Source organism: Lonchura striata, chromosome 2 (assembly GCF_050655825.1).
Source record: "Lonchura striata isolate lonStrDom1 chromosome 2, ASM5065582v1, whole genome shotgun sequence".
NCBI lineage: Eukaryota > Metazoa > Chordata > Aves > Passeriformes > Estrildidae > Lonchura > Lonchura striata.
In genome coordinates this window covers 61,709,223-61,731,988 of record NC_140704.1, presented here as the reverse complement: position 1 = coordinate 61,731,988, position 22,766 = coordinate 61,709,223, and the positions used below count along the sequence as shown (strand labels likewise).

The 22,766-nt window shown below is 39.6% G+C and overlaps 1 protein-coding gene and 1 long non-coding RNA gene across 8 annotated transcripts in view; one reads left to right on the top strand and one right to left on the bottom strand.

The window, feature by feature from the left end:
* GMDS (GDP-mannose 4,6-dehydratase) overlaps positions 1 to 22,766 on the bottom strand; it is a 405,646-nt gene that overhangs the window by 49,560 nt on the left and 333,320 nt on the right. The gene's annotated exons all lie outside the window — the stretch shown is intronic.
* Positions 1,527 to 22,176, top strand: LOC146768273 (uncharacterized). The gene is made up of 2 exons (XR_014953316.1): positions 1,527 to 5,205; positions 8,242 to 22,176. It is a non-coding gene; the product is annotated as an uncharacterized LOC146768273 (long non-coding RNA).

Here is a 22,766-nt window from a genome sequence, read left to right as displayed (position 1 = left end):
ACACATTTATAAATATGATAGGTAGGACATCTTTTACAGAGAGGAAATAGTCCCCGGATGGAAAAACATTCATAGATGCGAGCCCAAGCAGAGATGATTCTTGACTTCAGCAGCTTCCCCCTGCTCCTCTGCACCTCAGTGGACACAACCACCCTCAGAGACCTCTGTCTCCTTTCCCCAAGGAATGCTGGGGTCCACTTCTGCTGCAGAGCTGTGGCTCAAATCTGGCCAGCCACCAGTGGTGCTCTGCTGCCTCATATGAGCCGTATCAAAATTGTCATAATACTCAAAGGCTCAAAGACCTATGACAGCCAAAGCATCAGACCATGTTTTTGTGGAATCATTGAACAAATGTATCTAAAGTAAGTAGGATAGACCCTGAAGATGTTGCTTACTGACTAGTTTGTTCAGCATTTCTTGAGGCATTGCAACATTTACCAGATTTCCCCATGGGGAGAGTCATATTGGTAAATGCGGTTCACTTGATGATCCTCTGTAAGTTTAAATTAGTCTGGGCAGACATACTTAGCAAGGGAAAAGACAAGAGAAAGTGATCCAAATCTTGTGGACCATAAATAAACACTTATGTGGACTGTGATCAGTAGAAGATTTACTGGGACATAAACAGTGCTTACATACTCCAGGGTAAAACAACAATGATGTTTCTGAAACAAAGAACAAAACGTCTTGGCTAGCAAATGATAGCTCATTAGGAGTGTAAAAATACAGGCATATATGCCTGTACACATATAGTTGCCAGAAATTACTTCAGATTTATGTGACATCCCTTCATTATCAGAGAAAATTAATTTACTCTGAAAACTAAATGGATCTGTACAATGCATGTATGCTAGTGCTTAGAAGATACAAATAAACATGAAGTAACCTTCATACAAGTGAAATTCTAACCCTGCCAATACTTTCTATTGCATCATTTTTGGGAAAAAAAAATAGGTAAGCACAGGATGTCCATAAATAAAAGCTGTTATTTTAAATCTGCTGAGAAATTCAGGTATAAATATATACCAGTGAGTCAGAAAGTGAGAGGGAAATATGTGGAGTTTGATCATACCCTGTTTTAGGTGGATACAAATTAGATGGAATAAGGGATTTAAAGCCTTTAAGTGCCGGAAATTCCAAGACCAAGATTCAGACCTGTATTGTACTAAGCCAAAGAAACCACGCTAGCATATCTGCTGGAAAGAAAGAGCAAACAGCAAAAGTACTTCTATGCTAGGATCAGCAAAATTGGAAAAGTTGTGAAGGACGCATACACATAAAGGAAACACAGTGGAGAGGTACACATAAAAGAAAAAAGAGATTATGGCAAACAATTGCTCTTCACCATCAGTGAATGCAATCCAAGTCTATAAAAGAGCTGGGTTAATGTTCTGGCTTTACAACACCACATGCAACAAGAATTCCTCGGGGGTAAATATCTGCACACGAAGCCCTCCTATAAAAAATAGTAAAAAATTTTGGTGGGTGAAATACTTACATATGCTATACATATATATATATATATATATATATATATATATATATATATATATGCACAATATATTTTGGTAAGAAGCAGCCACATAGTCTGATAACTTTTAAGGTGAATTGCTATTCACATAATTTGCTCTGGTATAGAACAAAAAAAGGAAAGTAGGGGGAACCATGAACTCAAGTCTATCAGTTTCTTCTTAGCAAACAGTCACTCTGCTCCCACTCTCTTCAGATGTTTTCCTAAGCTCAGCCAGTAAATGAAACATCATTTTACTCAAACAACATTTCATCCTGGCAACAGTAAGTGCACTCCCATGGATATGTCTTGGCTTAAGCTGAGACCAAAGTCCATTGCTTAGAATGCATATTCGGAATGAAACCTCTGTTTCCACAGTGGTCTTCATCACTCACAAAAGTTCCTGATTACAAAATATTTTTCAACAGAATTTATATATCTAAGATCACGTTTTCTGTGGTGGACTTAGCAGTATTAGGCTAATGGTTGGACTGGATGATCTTAAGGGTCCTTTCCAACCTAAATGATTCTATGGTTCTACTTAGTTGCGGCACTCAGGAGAGACATCTGAGGCTGCAACCTGAACAGCTCCTTAACTAATATCACTTTCTATGATAAGCATCAGCAGGGATGCCTTCCTCTGGCTGGATTTGTTTTCTTCAACCTTGTCATAGAACAAATTCTCTCCATTAGTCTGCAAAGGTGGAAGAAATTGCAAAATTTTGCAACTCATAATTTTTCAGTGTGCTCATGATATCACCTCAGGACAGTTGAGAAATCGTGCTGGAAAAGGAAATCCCTTACCTATAAGTCTCAAATGTAGTCAACCTTGCTGCTTACAAGCCCTATAGCTCTTACATTATGGATGTCCACAACCTGTTTTGAGTTCAGCAAGGCTGCTCAAGTACAGAAGCACTGCCAAGTTAGTTTATGAAGTTTATGAAATCTTTTTTACGTAGATTTTCACAGGGTTCCTTCAAGATTCTGGTTCTCCAAGTGATAAAGTGAAGCTGCCAAGGAAAGGTCACATTTCATTGAAAATCACAGCAGAGATGTGGGAGAGATGAAGGAAACTAAATGGCAAGCATGGAACTCAGAAGCAAATATGTTTGGTTGCACCTTTTGAATGGTGGTGGTGTTAAACACAGCCAGCCCTCACAGTTAGAGTACCCTGCTGCAGTCAAATCTGAATTTAACAGCACACTGCAGTTCCAGTAAAGCATAGCCTTAATTTTCATTCTTTAAATTTGAGTTGCTTCTTGAACAGCACTTCAGGCTGAAAATGCCTTCTGTAAACTGGAAATCTATTAGCACATTTAGAGAAATAATTGGATTAAAGCAGCAGGGGCCAGCAGGGATGGAAATTATCTAGCCTTTAAATACATCTTAGTGACAAAATAAAAATGTGTGAAAAACATTTAATGCTACTCCTTCAGTGCAGCCTAGCCATATGAAAGGCAACTTCCAATTTTACAATGGGCTTTGTGCCACCAGAGATATGATAGAAGGGAGTGGGAGGGAGAAATAAAGCTTAACTAACTAATGAGTTGGGACTATCCGCTGTTTTTGGCTGAAGAGCTATTGTTCAGTTAAATATAGCAGTTATTCTCCTGGCAGTGCAGAGATGAACACCTCATGAAATGAATTAGTGACATTCCTCTGGTTTGATTTCTCATGATCTGTAAAATTTTAAAACTCATCCTAATTCCCATATCTTAGTTTCTATGCCAGATTCACCAGACGGGAAAATATTAATCTGCTGGGATTTTTCAAGGAATTTTCAACATCTAGAAATGATGAGAACATGTTCGTCCAAAATGAAGTAAGCTATGCTGCTCTTCTTCTTGCATTCAAAATTACTTTAAACTTCTGCAAGTCTACAATGCCTGTACCACTCAGAATACAGTGGCTTTTGAAAGAGAAAAGAGGTGGTAAAACTATTCAATTTTCCCCCCACTAATCCAGTTCTACTTGCTGCCAAATCCAGCACTGGAAAAGTATAGCCCTCACAGAATAGGAACACTGCAATTTCATTAAGGCTCCATCTGAGTCCTGCCTGGGATTTGTTGTCACTGCTCTGACTGCCACTTCCCTGGGCCCACTTTGCACCAGGGAGAAACTAAAACATGCAGTGGGAGGATGCAGCTCAGCATGCACCTCTGCAGGCCAGGACTTCAAGACAAATACTCACAGGACCTGAAGGACAAGATGGATGCAGCACAATACACTGAATAATGGGGGGGACAGTTTGAGCTCTCACTTCAGAATCCATTTTAGAAAGTATGAAAGCAAATGCTTTTTGACTGTAGCTGTGGCAATCTCTGTCATCCATTTGGGCCTCAAATACACTAGCTTGATTTTCCTACATTGTACAAGAAGTGAAAAAAAAGTTGTGATAAATGTGGAAGAAACAGATGTCTGAAATTGCAAGGACAGAACATCCAATATGACCAAGTGACATTTGTGCAACTGGGAGGAGGCAAAAAGTGTTTAATGACAAGGTTCACAAAGCTTGCTCAGTTTGTGGATATTTTCTAGGAAGAGAAGCTCTGAATGGGCTGTGTCAACAAAACTGTGTAAAATCCTTATGCCTGCCTTGAAAACTGCACTGCAAAAACAAGTCAAAGGAGGTACAGCCATTAATACCAGTTAAAGACCCTCAGACATCTTCAAACCTTGATTGTACCTTGCTTATTTATATCACATAAGGAGATACTTAAATGCTGATGTCCATATAATGCTGAAAATTGATGCAGAGTGGTAGCCAGGCTGGCTTTTGAGTTAAATATACCCATCTGAAAATAATACAAAGAACTAGCTAAAGGTTAATACTGATAACAACATTTTGCCTCCTCAAGGCAGACATGATGTTATAAATGTAAAATTTCCAAGTTTTGTGGGGCGTGGGGGATTCCTTAAAACTGACGCATCCCTTCCCTTGGGCATTGTCAAATCTCAAACTGAACTGGGAAGCTAACACTTCTCTTCCTACACTAGACAGATTCAAAAGAGAGAAGATTCTGCTGGAAACATCTATGTTCAGCTCTGCCAAGAAAGAATGTTTTCTCAACAAGAAGTGACTGTCTCTATTTGCTTTGTCTCAGACATGTAAACAAGTTATTAATTCAACTATTTCACATTTTGGACATGGCACTAATCACAACTTTGATAATGAAACTCCTTCCTACTTTGTAGCTTAAGGAGCCCCATGAAAGGCATAATAAAATACTTGGGAGCTCATTGAGGGAATTCAGAACAACAAATACCTGGAGGAAAGATTATAATCTATATCCTTTCCACAGAGTAAACAAGACTAAAACTGCCCACTTGATTGTGTCCCTTTCCTCAGGGCGAGTCAGAGGCAAGTCAAAGTTACCTGCTTGACAGAAAACACAGGAAGAAAGGGAAAAAAAAAAAAAAAGGCAAAAAAAGCCTGAATTTGCAGTCTGGATGGGTCATGCCTGGTGGCAGATGTGGCGGGCTGGTGGTACGTGGCATTTCTTGCTGTCTGGCTTTGCTTGTGTTCAGCCTAAGTGCCAGGAGTCTGGACCTTTTTCTGAGCAAGTCAAATTACCCTTAACCACGAAACCACATGGCCCCATCTGTGACCTCTCCTCCTGGATCTGGAAGGACCCACCCTCTCCGTGAAAGACAGTTAATTGCAACTCCATGATAATTGAGCCCAAAGACTGCTAGTAAGTAGAGGCTATCAACTGTGTTGAAGTATGACTTCTGCTTTCTGTGTTCCAGATTACTATCCACCAAGGATTTCCTAAAGCTATTGGACTCTAGCCCACATATGCAAAGACAATCTGAAGTGTTAAATGAGATGCTGAGGTGTAGCTCTTGCTATGGTCAATGCAGATTATTTCCACTGAGAAAACCACCTCCTTTCTTAATTGCAGGGAGGTGTTTCACTTGCCCATTTTACACCCAGTGTTTGCATAGCACATGGAGATATCTGTGAACTTTGAAGTGTAAAGTGAGAATTAAAAAGTTTCCAAGACTGCAAAGAGCACAGTAACTTAATAAAAACTTGTTTAGGAAGCCAAGAATAATGTGTGTTATATTACACCAATCCTAGATCAAGAGCTTAGGACTGAAAACAGAAAATTTAAAGTCACAAAAAGCTTCTCAAGTTGAAAATCTTGCTGAAGCAATGATTATTGTTTTGTTTTTCCAAAGAAAAACTTGTATTTTGAAACTTTTATTTTGGAAAACTATTAATTCTTGCACCTCAAAATGCAAGTAACTTGGACACTAAAAGTCTTCAATTCAATCTTTAATTGTACAACACCTGTTCTGCTTGTCTGCACAGGTGTCACATTTCTCCAGCCTGTGGTTAGAACAGCCACTGAATTCATGCAAAATTTTGTACTTGTACTATTTCATGCCAGCTAAGTAAAATTTGTTATTCTCACCTCATAGTGCCTCCAAATAAAAGACCACCATTTTATCTGAAGGAAATTAAATATGGAAATCAACAGAAAAGACCACTTATTTGCCATCTCAGCCATTACTAAAGACAACTGTGCTTGGGCAAGGTTACTTGCAGTAAATATACTACTTTTCTTTATCACGTCAACAATGCCTGTCAGTCAGTGTTAGCTGATTTGGAGAACTGAGGTCACTTAAGCTTATGTTAAGAACCTCTGCACTGGGTATGACTGGTGAAATAAAATATTTGTTTTCCAAAGGATGAACAGTTACAGCTAAAGTAAGCCTTCCCTTGGTGTTTCTGTCTTTCCACTGCTCCTGGCTGCAGAGGTGTATTTATACCACAACCCTGTTGAACTGCAGACCTTTTCATACAGCTCCAGCTTTGCTGGCAAGAATTTCAAGCCTATGGGCCAAGACACGGGCCATCCCTTGCTTCCTCTGTGAGTAACCCTGGAGGGGATGCCTCACTCACAAGGCAGGACTCAAGATCCCAGGGAACTGTCTACAGTGTTCCTCTATCTAATAGTAGTGTGATTACTGTCATCTATTAAAGTGGGACTGAGTTTGGAAGTGAATTAAGCATGGTATTTTTTTTTCCCTTCAAAGCTAACTTTCTTCTTGATTACAGCAAGAAAATGAAAGCATCTGAGTGGCAATAGAGCTGCAGCATGAGGCCTTCTAATTGCAGAATTTCTTTAGAGAAAAAGCAGAGGGAAGGAGGAAAAGGTTTCCAAACTGACAGGACAGAGTGTTTGTGTGGATATGCATGCATGTGTTTCTTTAAATTACTAAAACAAACAAACAAAAAAATGTAACTGCAATTCCCATTCTTATGCTGCCCAGACTTAGGGTGGAATTACCATTCCCTCCCTTTGCAGTCACCCCATCAAAAACTTTCAATAAGGGGCATAAAGCATTTTATTGAATGCATCTGCTCTCCAGGAAGAAGGATGCCTTTCATGGAAACACACCATGCAAATGAGACCTGGAGTCCACTGAAGGCTGTGGTCAGGATTTCAGCCTCCACCAGACTTTACCTCTCTGAACACTGTATGCTGCTAGAGGCTCTACAACAGGTTCCAGTACCACAGTACATTTAAATCAATTTCACCTGAAAATGAATGGCTCCATTTGTAGTGTATGTCAAGTGTTAAGAGATCAGTTTCACAGCCCACAACTTACAACCACTTAAATTCAACATATTTTTCTAAGAGAACATATGCTGTTTGTAAGGCTACCTTCTCATTCTCCACTAACAACAGTTCCTAAGGTTCTCATTTCAATAACCTTTGCTGTCTTGGCTGACAATTACAAGCAGGAAGGGTGGCATGTACTTAATTTGAAGATTCCTGAGTCCAAATATCCTTGTACCCATAATATTTGTTCTAAATAATGCTATCATCAAACATTCTCAAGATCTGCTCTTCTACAGAACAGGTATAAATTACTTTGCTATTTTTGAGCATAACACCAAAGAAAGCAGGCAGGAAGCTCAGTAACAGCAATTATGATACCTTCACCACTCACAAATATCTGTTGTCATTTGTAATTTTATTGCTGAAGCCATCACTACTTAGCATCTTTTTCTAGTGTTTCAGTCATTAGCTAACACCCATAAATAGAGGCATTTATGTTTAATAGTGCTCCCTGGTCAAAACCCCTTATAAAATTCCACAGTTTTCTACACTAACAGTCCCTAGTGCTTTGTTTTACAGAAGTGTTAGGATACTGCTCTGGGCAATTACTCAATAGTATTGGACTACAAGAGTTGTTAACCTATGGCTCTGAATCAGCAAAGCTATAAATATACCCTAACACGTTATTTAATTAAAAGAATGGTAAACTTCCAAACATCTGTGTTTCTTCAGATAACCTTCTACAAATACTCCCAAACTGGGACTTCAGAGATGGCTAATGAAAACATCTATCAGGACTAAAGGACCAAATAGAAATATTCACAACTGTTTGTAATTCCATCAGGGGAAAAATGTTTCCTTGAGTAAAACGAAAAAAAAAAAAAATTCTTTCTATGTAGTAAACAACAGTTTTTTATAGGTGCTTTCAGTCTACTCTGAAGCTGTGTGAAATATCTTGTCAAACAAATCTGAGAAAGTACCAATTTGGCTGTGAAGTTCTGTCATTTTCTGTTTTGTAATCTTGTCCTTGGCTAAGCACAAGACACTGTACAAGATACAGACTTCGTAGCTTTTAAGAGAGTGTAAGAAACACTTTCCAAGAGGCACTGTTTGAGTTCTCATGAACCTCTTTTTCCCTCTTTTATGACTCCACAGCAACTCAACTGGTTGCAGACTGTGGAGCCGTCCCTCCAGCTGGTGTTTGCCTCATGACAGAGTTGCACATGGATTACAGCTCCCAGCAGTCACTGAGCACTGTTTAAATGGGATTTAAACAGAGAAGAAAGAGAGAGAAAGCACATGTACGTGCACGACACATGCATTTCATCAAGAATGAACACCAAATCAAGTTCTGTTTCACTTACTTACCAATATCTGGGAAAAAAAATCCTGACAACAACCTACACTAAGAAGCTGGACTCTTTTCCTTCTTTTCACCAGTAGACTATTTCCAGGCATGTGGGTTTTTTTATTTTGTTTTTGCTCTGGGATTCTTAGAGATGTTTTTAAAAGGCATCTCCTAGAATAAAACCTGAACTTCTGGTTCTGCAAAAAGATGGAGAAGACACTTGCATGTTCAGCTAGCTGGGCAGCAAAACCAGAGAGCAGTGCAGGTGCTGAGGAGTAACAGAGGTGTTAGTGTTAGTGTTCTGGGGTAAGATTCTTGTATTTATTTTGAGAAAAATAACCCATTATATAAATCAGAAGTATTTTAGCTCTGAAGAGATGCAACAGTAAAAGTGCAATGTTTAAATACTTTTAAAAAGGGGTGATAACAGAGAATTGAGGGGAAAGAGGAAAGGAAATAGTGGAATGACTAATGATGCTATTGAAAAATGGGTGATTAGATAACCAAAATGCAGAGAAGTAAGTGTAAGGCTAGGGAGAATAATAAAGTATGAAGACAGTGTGTCTCAGCAGAGGGATATAAGTCATCCAATGCACCAGCACATACTGAAAAGAAACAGGATGGGAGACAAGCTCAGCCCTGCAAAAATACTGTACAATCTCCACATGACATTGCCATTAGCAGAAATAATCTGATACCTAAGCCTTCACTCAAGTAGTTTGGTAGTAATAAACTTCCTCTGTAAAGCCCATTTTCTTGTATGGGAATGTCACAGTTTAAATGAAAATGAGTTCCCAGCTCCCTGCACAAAGCTTTCTCAGTCTGTAGCATCAGAAATCACATAAAACTCCCCAAGGGTCACAGCAAATCAATGACAAACTGATCCTTAATAAAAATATGCAATTTTTAGTAGAAAAAGTGTATTTGGATCTATGAGGTACTTGATGTGCAAACTGGGGAACTAGACGCTGGAAAGCAGCCCCATGGAAAGGGAGCTGGTGGTCCTGGTCAGTGGCAAGTTGAACATGAGCCAGCAGTGCCCTGGCAGCCAGGAGGGCCAACCCTGTCCTGGGGGCACCAGGCACAGCATGGCCAGGCAGGCAAGGGAGGGGATTGTCCTGCTCTGCTCTGAGCTGGGGCGGCCTCACCTCCAGTGCTGGGGGCAGTTTTGGGTGCCACAATGTAAGATGGATATAAAGCTGCTAGAGAGCCTCCTAAGGAGGGCCATGAGGATGGTGAAGGGTTTGGAGGGGAAGCCATACGAGGAGCAGGTGAGGTAATTTGACTTCTTCAGCCTGGAGAAGAGGAGACTGAAGGGAGATATCACTGCAGTCTACAACTTCCTCAGGAGATGAAGAGGAGGGGCAGACACTGATCTCTTCCCTGTGGTAACCAGAGACAGGACCCAAGGGAATGACCTGAAACTAAACTGGGGAAAATTTAAGTTGGGTATCAGGAAAAGGTTCTTCACCCAGAGGGTGGTTGGGCACTGGAACAGGCTCCCTGGGGAAGTTGTCAGAGCACCAAGCCTGACAGAGTTCAAGCAGTGTTTGGAAAATACCCTCAGGCACATGGTGTGACTCTTGGAGTGTCCTGTGCAGGGCTGGGAGTTGGACTTCGATGATTGTTGTGGGTCCCGCCCAACTCAGGATATTCTATTATTCTACTCTGTGATTCTAACTGCAGCTTTCTGAAAGGGGAAGAAGTCAGGTACTAAACAATCCATAGAAGGGCTGGATGAAATCACATTTACTGCCTACGTTTCCCACATTTTGAATCTAAAATACGTGTTACTAAAGTACGCCACCAGGACCGTTGGTGAATGTACCTTGCAACAGCTGAAAATATGCACCGGTTTGAGATTTACAGTAACAGAGTCACCAGTGTAACACTGGTATGATACAGCCAACAAGCCACTACGTCACAACATTTTTTCCACATGAAGAATAAATTTGCAGAATTGGCTAATGAGCTGATAGTGCAGACTAGAGTGCCAGATATTCTCATTTTCTTTGGATCTTCCTTTACTACAGGAACATGAGAGCTTTATATTTAAAAAATGTGTCAGTACAAATATGTAAGTTTACAGTTGCAGACCATTAATTTGAAATGCTACTGCAAAGAAAGAAGTGCCTAAAATTTCAGAACAGACTTCCATTGATCCACCAAAGAGTGGAAAGTACTAATAAAAATACTGTAAAACATTTAAAGATGGTATCCAAAGAATTTCCAGCAAGAGGACAAGCTCCTTGGGTCTCAAGGCACTGAAAAGCTGTCTTGTTATCCAGACACAGATTTAGGCTTGGTATGCTTCTGTCAGCTTTTGCATGCAGGTGAAAGTCAGCATTTATGGGGCAGAATCTTAACAGATGTAATAAATAGTTTCCTACATATGTTTCTCTAAAATCTTTACAAAGAAATGGTGATTATTACAGCCTGTGTCTGAAAACCTCTGCCATCACTCAAGATCATCCTGCTCTAGCTGTGCTGCAAATCAGAACCAAAATGTTGGTTTTTCTGCACAAAATGTTCATAATCCAAGGCCATGATGCACATCACTGAACCAGTTAACAACATGAAGTCATATTGCTACCATGACAAATAAGCTTTTATATGAGATCATTTACCCTTCTCCTGCTGCACTGAAGCATTTCACACTGTTGTGACTGGATTTTTCTCCTTTGCTCAGCCTGAATCATCAGGTCAAATTGCATTCCCATGCCCACAGTACAGGAAATGGAGCACAAATAAGTAGAGACACACTGTGAGAAGACAACAAACAACAGTGGTCATCAAGATGCTCAAGAAGTCACAGCACATCACTGGTGTGCAGTGATTTCTGAAGGTAACAAAAGAGTTTTCAGGAGGGATCTGAGGGTACAGAAAGAATAATCTGCTTTCTTTGCAGCAGCAGTCAGTGGGGTGTTTTGCAGAGGGGCCAAAACAGGAGCAACAAAATAGGATGCCTCTTCACAAACCACCACCTTTTTAGGCAAAATAAAAATGAAGTTGGGTTATGCGAAAAAATCAAAGCAAAACACTGTATGGGACAAGACGAAATGATATTGTCAGCCTGCCTGGAACTTGGTTTTGTAGGGACCCATCTCTGCATCTGTGCCTAAGGCCATGAAAATATTCAAGGCCACTTCATACTCAACAACATGATACTCAATGGGAGTATTTCAGTTCAAGTCCATGTGAGGTCTATCAGGCTCAAGACCCTATATATTCTATTATTTTGAATAAGCCTAAATGTGAAGCTGACATATACTCAGTTTGACACAACAGTAACACAGGAAGAGTTTATCAAAAGAGGATATTAGTCCTTTTCACAGTGCTAGGCTTAACTGTACAATGTTTCTTGAAATGTTTAATAGAACAAAAGTATGTGGAAAAAAAAAGCAAAAAAGCTGCAGGCACAGCTGATGTAAATGCTTGAGTTGGCTCTTTTTTTTTTTTTTTTTTTTTTTTTTTTAAATAATAACTTTTGTATTGCCTAAATCCCTAAAGTCAGAGTCTGGAGTATCCTGGACTCTGTCTGGAGGCTTCCCAAAAATCACTGCTTGTCAACACCCTTTTTACAGAAATGAGTCTGTTTGCCTCCACCACTGCATTGTCAAGTCATCTGTTCCCATCAGCATTACAGTTTAAACTGGTATCCTTACAGAGATGCCTAACTCTCCTTTTCCTTATTATTCAGGGATTTCTCTAATAGCCAAAGTCCAAGTTAAAATATTTACATCAACAGAATGCTTTACTTGAAGATGCATTTCTACATCACTGTAATTGGTTAGATGGTACATTCTATGAGAAGATAAAAATATGGTGAGTTGACAGCAATGAATAAAAGGGAAATGCAAAAAATTCTAACTGGATATTTATTCACTTTGAACCTTGATCCAAAGTGAACATTTTCCTGTTCACTTTTAACATTTCAAGTAGAGGAACTTGATATAAAGTTCACTTCTGTGCTTAAGAATCTCCTTACGGCTTTTGGAATTGACACACAGGTGTGATACCTCAGCTGGAGCATGCCAATCTCCTGAACTGTCTTTGAGAGGTTACACAGGAAATCAGAGAAAGCCTTCATATCATCCAGTGTTTGAGGACAGTCTAGAGGTTTTGAGGTTTTGCTCTGCAAACAGTGTCTCTCTGAGTTCTTGGCAGTTGAAAAAGACATTGAGGGATACCCTAGATTCTGCAGGCTTTACAGGAAAAAACGTAGTCAGCTCAAGTGAAAAAATGGTATACAAACCAAGGGGGCATTCACATTTAATGTGCTTATTTCCTTTTGTTTCTAGCTGCCATTGACATTCTTTAGTTGGTGTGTGGGAAAAGAGTTATAGATTTCATTCCTCTGACCACTTCATCAGGCCCTTTCTTCTTTCTGTGATAAATAGGACAACACTTGGTAGTCCCAGCCAAAAGCAACGACTCCACTTTGTCACATTTCTAAACAGTCCCTCCCAGCTTAAAGTCCTGCTAAGTCATAAATTGTCTGCATGCCAATGTACAAAATGGCTATTTGATGAACTCTGCTGTATAATGCTGATCCTTACAAAACCTGCAGCAAATACACAAGCTATCATGTACCTGCACATACGAAGGGTTTTTCCCAGAAGTTTTTCACCCAACAAGCACGGCGCCAGAATCTGCTTTCTCTGAAAGTATATCCCAGCTGACATGGCTGCTGGATGTAGATGTTTGCATCCATGACATTCTCAGTCATATGTTATCAGGGTACCAAAGATACCAGGTATTACTCTGAAGAAGGAAACCCTTCTCAAAGCCTTATTTAAGATCTTAATGAAGTAAATATTTTTTTCCTTAATTCCATTCAGCAGTTAAACCAAAGCAAAATTAATTGTGATTGCTAAGACTAGAAGGCAAAAATAAGAATTCTTGTGAGCATTCCAACACACAAATGGCCTGTCATCCATCTCCAACTCCCTGTGGCTGTTCTTCAAGCGCTCATAAGTCTTCACTGCTGTGGATCTCTATTGTGGTGAATAACACATCTTCCTGTACTTTTGTTTTCACTCTTGTGCCCCCTTACCCTTGCATTTATTTATGCTACAAAGCTGTTGAATTATTATAGAGTTGGGTGGCTTACCTATAGAGCAAGTCATATGCCAATCATGACAACGTTTTGTTTATAATACCTGAGCTATCTCACTCTTGGGATTCACTTCATCAGTCAAAATTAATTTTGGCCTTTATTGTAAGCCCAGAAGTCATCCAGAAGGCATCTAACAAATATGCAAAATACAAAGGTAATTCCAATAAGCACCCTGGGGAGGAGACAAAGAAAGGAAGGTCAGGAATAACACACCTAAATACTATCTTGGATATTCCTCTGCAAGCCCTTTCAGCCAACTATGTGCAGGATTAAAGACTGCAGTAATTTTATAGGATTAGCACTACAGAAGAATTGTTTTGAGTGAGGAGCAAATGTCACAATGTGTGATCAGTGGTGACACTGCAGTATAAGAAGAGGCCCCAGTGGGCTTTGTTTCATAGCTATAAAAACAGTGGACAGAGCAAACTTGGCCCTACCTGAGCTTTTCCTAAAACCTCACATTTCCTCTGTTTCCAATTTCACCTTCATAACCCACTTTTTAATCTCCACCAACACATGGAAACAGAAACTTGTATCAAGAGGAAAATGCTGCCAAAGATTAGAGGTTTTGAAATTTACAACTGTTATCTGAGGAAAAACTATAGTGGCAGCCAATTGCTTTAGTCAGAAGTTTTTGTTATTGTAAAGAAGCTTAAATATATGATTTCGCTTCCAAAATCAGAAGATAGAAGCATAGTAGTTTATCAGTCAAACAGAATAAAAAGCAAGAACAAAAGAAATTCAATTCCTAGTTGCCCTAGTTACTCTAGAAATTTTTAAAACTAAGGTTTGCAACCACTAACTCAGTAAGAGATGTAGGAAATTATAAACATGAACTTGTCACAGACTACTGTAAAAAAAATCAGGCAGGTGTCCTGTTTTAAACCATTTGGTTTTTCTTTGTTTTCATTATTGTTATTCCACTCTTCCCCTTACGGCTAATGAATACAAAGCATGAATACTACTGGTACAAAGTAGTATCAGTTCAGCAATTTGGAGGAAGTAGAAAAAAAAGTAAAGTGTGCTTTCAAAAATTACAGAACAGTGTTCCAAGAAGGAAATCTGATTTTAAAACCCATTTTTGTGCAGCAGTGGTCTGTGCAGCAGTGGTCTGTTTTGAATTTCAATTCCTATCTGTAGCACTGAGGTTTGTTTTGTTGCATACAGAAAACGTGACGAGGAATGGTGCTGTCTTACTCTACTCCTAACCACAACCTGGTAGATAAATTCTGAAGTCACAAGACAGCTGAGAACTCTACGAAGACTATTAAAATGTACTGGCAAAGCTGGAAGGAAGAAATTCAAATGAGGCCAGGTTAGAGGTTTCAAAGGGATGAGTGACTGATCCTGTTTCATCTTATGCCAGACAATGCTAATAGCTTAAACACTAGCTCTGTCAAACAAGAAATAGATGTATTATCGTCTGTGAATTATTAAAATTGACTTCACCTACTCACCTTTAGAATTTTCTGACTGAAAGGAAAAAAAAAATCAAGAACAAAAAAGTCTCACAAGAGAGGCATGCACTCTTAATCTATTACTAATGTCTTCTTGAATCCTGTTAATATTTTTCACATTGTCTGCTTTGGTGAACTCAGAGACTATATGTGAGGAATGAGCAAAAATTCCAGCTGATCCGAGGCATAAGCTCTTAATGTTTAAGTCTCTCCTGCCCTGCAGATAATTACTGTCTCCTCTTTCACCCATCCAGCTGGGACATCAGACAATTTGGGGAACATCCAAGATGGGCATGAAGAACCATTTCCTGATTCATGACAAATACTGTAGATGTTTTTGACATAGAGATAATTCTTCTCATGTTTTATTCAGCAACAACACTTCTCCTCCCCCACCCTCCCTCATTTTTTAAAAGTTGTTTATATCTACAAGGCTCACTTTTCCTTCCTATTCAACCATACAAGCTCTTCTTGAACACAAGGGAAGTATTAAGGATACAAAAAACCAATTAACAGTGTAAAAGTTTTTTAAGTTCTGATACAATCTGAATCATTGCTATGAGTTTTTTCTGAAATGCAAATATGAGACAAGAAGATACAGAAGCTGATCCTCAAAATCACTCAGCAGGCACTCCTCAACATCATCCTCATCACACAGCAGCAATAATAGCAAAGGTCCCACCTATTCTTGCCTCCCCCATGAAGTCATTAATTTACAAATGATAGCTCTAAAGATGAGGGGGAAGGTGAAGGTTTATTTTCATAAACAACCACTTCCAAACTTCCACCTCCTTTCAACTGTTTTCCCTTTTGAGAAAAATCACAAATTATGAAGAACAGGGATGAGTCTGAACAAAAACTCCTTGTTGACTTTTCTAGGGAGACACAAGACCTCTAGGACTAAATGAAAAAAAAGTCTTGAGTCCCCTAGAAAAGTATCTTTCTCCCCTCCAAATTAGGCTTTCCTTAGAAAAACAGAAGGGGTGATTTTGATTTTTTTTTGGTAGCATAATATTTTTGATTTTTTTTTTCCCCCAGAGGTGAAGTTAAAACATCCCACATTTTCTAGGGGAATCAACTCCAGATAACTAGAGAAATAGAAGAAATTGATAGATGCCTACTGTCATTTTTGGACTGTGAAACACCTGAACATTCATGAAATGAAAGCTTTTGGAGACAAACCCCCACACCCTCCTCATTCCTAAGAACTTGCTATGCATTTATGGCATTTCTCCTAACCTGGTCCAAATGGCCCTTTCACACTGTCCTGGACTGTCCCTCACTCTCATAACATCTCCAGCAGCATCAAAGTAACAATGATAAATATTTTGCAAGAGGTGGCACAGGATTTTGAGAATCAGTGGCTTAAAGTACGATCTTTCAAGAAGAAAAATACGAGCTGCTATGGCATACCCAGGCTGGAGACACCTATTTCCTCAGCAAACCTCTGACTGGAGGACTCCATGCTGAAAAGGCTGATGTCAAGGCCTCTACTGACCCAAACCCAGCAGAAATCAGGTTTGCCAACACTAAAACCATCTCATGGCTTCTCAGATGAAACCCATGAACACTCTGGGGCTGTCATCTTCCTTTGTACACCCACTCACTCATAAAATAAATTATGAGCAGCTGAAGGCAAGCCAGCTCTGGCTAAGGCTAGAGAAATTAGACATAAGACTAGTCCTTAATTCTAGATTTGCTGAAGGAAACCTTACCTCTGTCTCATATCCTCTGTATTCAAAAGCCATTTTTATTTTCATATAAATCATGTCACTTACTGTTCTCTGCCGCCATTCTAAAACCCTTGCAAAGGTTGAATTGGCACAGCACACTCAAAAGAAAAGGTTACAATGATTTCGGAAATGCAGTCAAAATGAGAACAGCATTGTTAACATAATGCTTAACTTTTAAAATGCCATTGTAAAATAAAATAAACAGCATATGAAAGTGAGACAGATCTTCAGACATGCCCCCACTTTTAAGTCTGAACAATAATCAGGTGTGTAAGTGATCTCAAGCACCTCTGACACCAAGGTCTTCATGATGGGAACAGTTTTGTGCTGAGCCACTGTACAACTCTCATTGAAAACTCCAAAATGTGGTCTGAAGCACAATTTGGCTCTTTTGAATGTCTGATCTCTCACAGAGAATGGGAAATAGGCTGTAGGTGGTGGAGACTGCTGTCAGGGGGGAACACTTAGCAGTTGTGACAAATGTGCCTTAGTGCTGCCTGAGCCTGGACTTCTGTCGTGGCTTTTGCCTGCTCCAGGGTCTCTCCCACCTTCAGAGGCTTTGCATTTCCCACCACATCTGCTGGAGTGTTTGCATGGGACAGGCATGGGACAGGCAGTGATAAGAAAACAAGGGTCCAAATGAGGGTGAGACAACACAGAGAGATAACAAGGGGGAGGAGGAGGCCAAATGGCAGGCCAAGAGATGGGGGAGGCAAGGGGATAAAAGGTGAGATAAAAAGAGACTTTCTGTGCATGAATAAACATGAATATGAATATAAAAATGAAGAGGTGGCAGTAAGACCCCCCCAGTGCCAGGAGGCAGAGAAGAACTACGGGCTGGAGCAGTTGATTAAAACTACAAACTGCATGAACTTGGTATAAGTCCTTTTTGCCTGTGAAGCTACCCTAAGAGAACCTGACTAAAGAAAGTGTCTTGAGCTATTTCAGCATCTCTGCTCCCAGGCACTGCACAATGGAGCAGGCAAATGAGGATAATCAGTTGGCAACTCCTGAGCTCCCACAGTGTTTGGGCTGGCCTTCTTAATTCCTATTACAGATAAAATGCTCTCCTTCATATTAAGATTTAGCAATGCACACTCTTGGCTACTAGTATGGAAACTGTCCTTATTAACTATTCAGGCCCTTGAAGTGAAGCACTTGCTTGGATGCCTGGCTGAATCAGGTAGGGTCTAATTAAGGAGGTAGACAACCTTCTATTCTCATTCACCTCTCCCTCAGCCTTAATCCTCCAGTCACCTAAGTGTAATTTAAAAATCTGTTTTCAGGAGTTGAGCCCAGATCTGTCACATCCAAGATTGCCACTAATTGCTATGTGTCAACAGCATTTAGAAAAATGAGCAATGAATGAAAACCTCCAACTCTTCTGCCTGGATGACAGCTTTATCTTTACACACCAGCTTTTCCATGGGGTTGCAATTTCTTTACCCACCCAGAATGGAAAATTGCATTTCCCAAAATCAGTCAGAGATTTTTTCAGCCAGTCTGAAACACTTCCAAATAAAAAAACTACTAATCTCATTGATGAACATATGGTGTAACACCCAAGGTGCAAAAGCACTCCAACCTAGACCCCAGGAGGTAAGGACACCCTTTTTCTCTGGTTAGTGTTGTCAGATGGTTTTGTCATTAAGGGGTGGGAAAGCAGACTCAGAGAGTCTCAGGAAAATCAATGAAGACGTGAAGGTCACAGATGACACATGGTTGGTTTCAAACCCTCAGGAATGACAGCAAAGAAAGAAGTGGTGAAGGAGGAAGTGCAACAGAACCAGTTGTAGAAGTTGCCAGAGAAATGTTTTGTTGGAGGCACAGCAGAGGAGGAGGAGGATGAAGCAAAGAGAAGCAACTGAGTAAAGCACAGTGTATGAGCAGTGGTGTCCAGAGGGATTCCTTTACTGGATGTGCTAGTCAATACTGATGTAATGAGCTGATTATGAAGTAAAAAATCAGAATTTGTGTGGGAGGGCTGGAGGGGCACACACTAGGTAGGTATCTGCTCCTGCTAGAAAGGAGGTAAGCCAGGGCTCCTGCTAAGAGTCTGTTAAGAGGATTAAACAAGACACAGAGCAAGACTGGGCATGCTTGCTGAATCTTCTCCAGTTTGGTGATATATTGAGAGGAAAATTTGATAACAATAATGATCTTCCTTTCTTCTACACAGTGAACAAAATCAGGATGAGACAAAAAAAAAGCAGAAAACTACCTGTTCAAGGATGGTGGCATCCCCTAGGAACGACAGCAGGTCACAATGCCATCAGTCTCTCCCCCAACTTTGCCGCTGCTTAATGATATCACTCAAGTCATGCAGTCTGTCTGCTCTGCCACACTCGTTTCAGAGGCAGAAACACAGTGATGCTATTTTTTTACAAACCCTTTCTCATATGCTTGTTGAGAAATATTTAAAATATGTTAAGTGCCTCTTAGATGCTACAGAGACAAGCTACTACTAATCATTATTTTACTTGGCTGAATTTGACATGTATATTTTCAGAGATACCTCTGAAATGCCTGATATGTAAGGCCTTAACTAAAACAAACAAACAATCTACTGCAGGTTTTATTAGCAGGAGGGACAAATAAAAGGAGGAGGATGGCAAAGCAATGAAGAGATAATGTTGAGATTAAAGTAAGGAACAATATAAACATTTTGGCTGAGACAGAAGCAAAGTCAGCTTGGAGGAGAATTAAGGGCAGCAGAGGCAATAGTTTTCAGTTGTTGACATACATTTCAGAACAAGGAGGAAAGAAAACAGATAAGACTGTCAGCTTTAAGACAGTTCACAACTTCTTTACCTGACTGCTAGAGGAAAATAGACAGGAAAATAATCTGAAGATTATTCTTCCTTGAATGCTCTCATTTAATTTTCATGAGTATTAATAAAGGCCACATATTGACACTGATGAGCAAAAAGATCCTTGAGGAGGGGAAGCATGTGTTTCCTCATGCAGATATCTAACAGTTTACAGTCACAGGCAGCTCTGAACTCAAGAGTAGGAAATGAAGCTTGTATGAAAACTAAAGTGGAAGTGTGGGGCATTTAGGGGTTTGTGATCATGGTTTCATTAGACTCTAAATGCTCTTTAGGGCAGGAGCACTTAGAGGAGTTCAGAAATGTTTTTAACTTTAAGAAAGCTGACTTTGGGAGAATGTGATATGCCCCAAGGAATTTTTACTGGAATTCTATGAAACATGGGAAACACAGAGCTGAATTTTTAAAAAACATCAGAAGAGACTGAAATTTAAAGCTATCCTGCTTTTTTCCGAGGAGGAAAAAGGGTAACTGAGGCCAAACACAGTTAAGCAAAAATGTAAAATTTAGTATAAGTGACACACATAGGACTTGAGAAGTTGTATATATATCGCATATATATGTATACACACACACATATATATAATTTATATCAATGCTAGAAAGAACTGGGAGAAAAATTGCTCAAGGCATATAACGAATATAAGAAGTTAGCAAGTTAGCATGCCCTTTTTTCCTTTGAAGAAGAATAATAAGAGGCCAGATGACTACTTAAATATTAGCATCACATTGTGACAGAGTTTCCAGGCTTGCTTAAAGGAAGGAAATTTGCATTGATGATGTGCACATCCTTAGAGTTACAGCCATGCCAGGCCATAACAAATGTGATGCTCGGATTCAACCTGCAGTTCCTATGCCAGGCAAGCTGTAGGAAAACTGCAGAAACAGGTGGGAGAGAAGGGGAAGAATTCTCTGACACACATGCAGAATATTAGATTGGGAGAAAAAATAACATCTACACATGGTTGAAAGGCTTCTTTTATTTTGCCCTTTTAAACAGTGACATAAACTCCTAACTGGGAGATATATACATCTAAGTTCTGTGATGACAAGACAGACCAGTGAGACCTGGAGTTAATCTTCACTGTTGCAGGAAAATGCAATGAAATGAAGCAAGCTCCTATAAAACTGTTAGCTTAACTTCTGCCATGCAAAAATAATAGAAGCACTTTAGTTCAAACACCTTAACGGGTAAAATTCAATTAGAAGAAATTGTGCAAATCTTGGGGGAAATTCAAGCATACAAATTAATAATAATTGTCTTGCTGAAAGATAAGAAAATTAAAGACAGACCCTAACTCTGTAAAAGTTTCCCAACTTCTGGGATTGAGAGACCTGATGCTTACGACATTATGTGCTGCAGGGCTGCCTGTTTCCAGCTCACCAAGCTGCTTATTGTATTTCAGCTTTAACTTCCAAGAAAAAAAAAAGAAAAATATTTTAACATTATTTTCATGAATGCCAATTAGATTATTTAAATCCAAGTATACACTAAGTTGCCTACACACAATATTAACATTCTGATTGTAAGTAGAGAAGACTAGTGAGATAATTTCTGAAGTACCTACATTTCACAGGTGAGTAAACTGTACTGGAAACTGATCTTTACATGCCTAGAGCAGAAGGTGAATGTAAAGCATGACTTTTCAAGCCATGTGCTTAAAAAGCTTGCAAAATAAGTGAAAGCACCTTTTGTAGTGCATCAAGTTCAGTATAGAAAGCAAACTTGCCATGAAGCTCCTGTGAAAATTGTTGGTTTTAAGAAAGAACAAACAAAATTTTTCCCCAATCCTTGCAGCAGGTTAGCCTCCAAAAACATTTTTTAAAGGGTCAGAAAATATACTGATATGAATTTGATAAAAGCTGAAAGAAATGATACTGATAGATTTGCATTTGGCAAGACACAAGGAAGGAAGGAGAGAAACAGGCATTACAAGCATTAGCAGGAACAATTCCCAAGGCCAGTAAATATCAAGGGGCCCCACAGCAGTCAAAAGCAGAGTGAAGAGATTTAGAGCCAAGACATTCAAAGGGTCTACTTAGTTTGACCAGAAGATTGTCTCACATTTCAAGGTTTCTTCTTCAGTACAGCTAAGCTTTTCAATGGGAGGCCTTGACCCCAGGGATCACTAACTGAAGAAAACAAATGTGTTTTCAAATGAATGTATTGGCACTGTCAGAACTGACTGTACACAAGATTTAATCATGTTTATTTTCAATTTCCATAATACCATGTTAAATTTTAGAGAGACAGACAGACAGAAATGTTTCCAAATAAGACATGAGAATCTGAGCATCAGATTTTCTGTGTCAGCTGTGATTCAACAGCAGAATTCCTGTTAACTGAACTGGCTAAGCCTTCTCCCAAAATGTCAGCCTGCATCTTTCTTGCCTTCAACAGTATTTGTACAAGTGGCAGCAGTGCTGTCAGTGTATTTTAGTTATTTCATTGCTCTTCCTTGCTTTCTTGTGATGGATTGTGTTTTGGTCCAATATTTTGAATTGCCCAGATGTGATTCCCTGAATGAAACAAACAGTAGTTTGCCTGCCTTTGACAAGGAATGGAAATCAAATTATTATTAAAAAAAAAAAAAAAAAAAAAAAAGGAGAAAGCAGAGGAGAAAGCACCCCTGCTTATCCATCCTGAGGTGATCTAAAAAGAAAACTGATTGCAGAAAAAGGATATCACACCTCTTCATAGAAGAGTTCCCTCATTGCTTCTCTGCATGCTCCTTAGGACAAAGATACTTCACTTTGTGCTTCTACCTTGATCATGCTTGAGCAGCTTCACAGCCTTCCTGGGTTCCACAGGAACCAAGTCGGGACTGCACTAAAAGCAAGGCAAGATGAGGGTACCAGAAGATAGAGATGGAGCCCTCATTCAAGGAAGACAGCCTATGAGAAACCAGGTAATTTCAGATAAGCTCAGACAGCTCCTGTGGTTATACACAGTCCTATTTCAAGCCCACATTCCACTCTGTATTTGAATTCCTCTTTACTCTCATGTATGGAGCCACTAGAAATGCCGAGTATTCCTGAGGGATGTGTGCTTATGCACTGTCCCAAAACAGTAAATATAATGAGCTGAATGTAAAATCCAGAAATTGTGTTCCCAGAGGGAGAGCAATAGGGACAGAGAGGAAGAAGACCATGGGCAGCACTCTTTCAGCAGAAAACATCTGAGTACATGAAGAG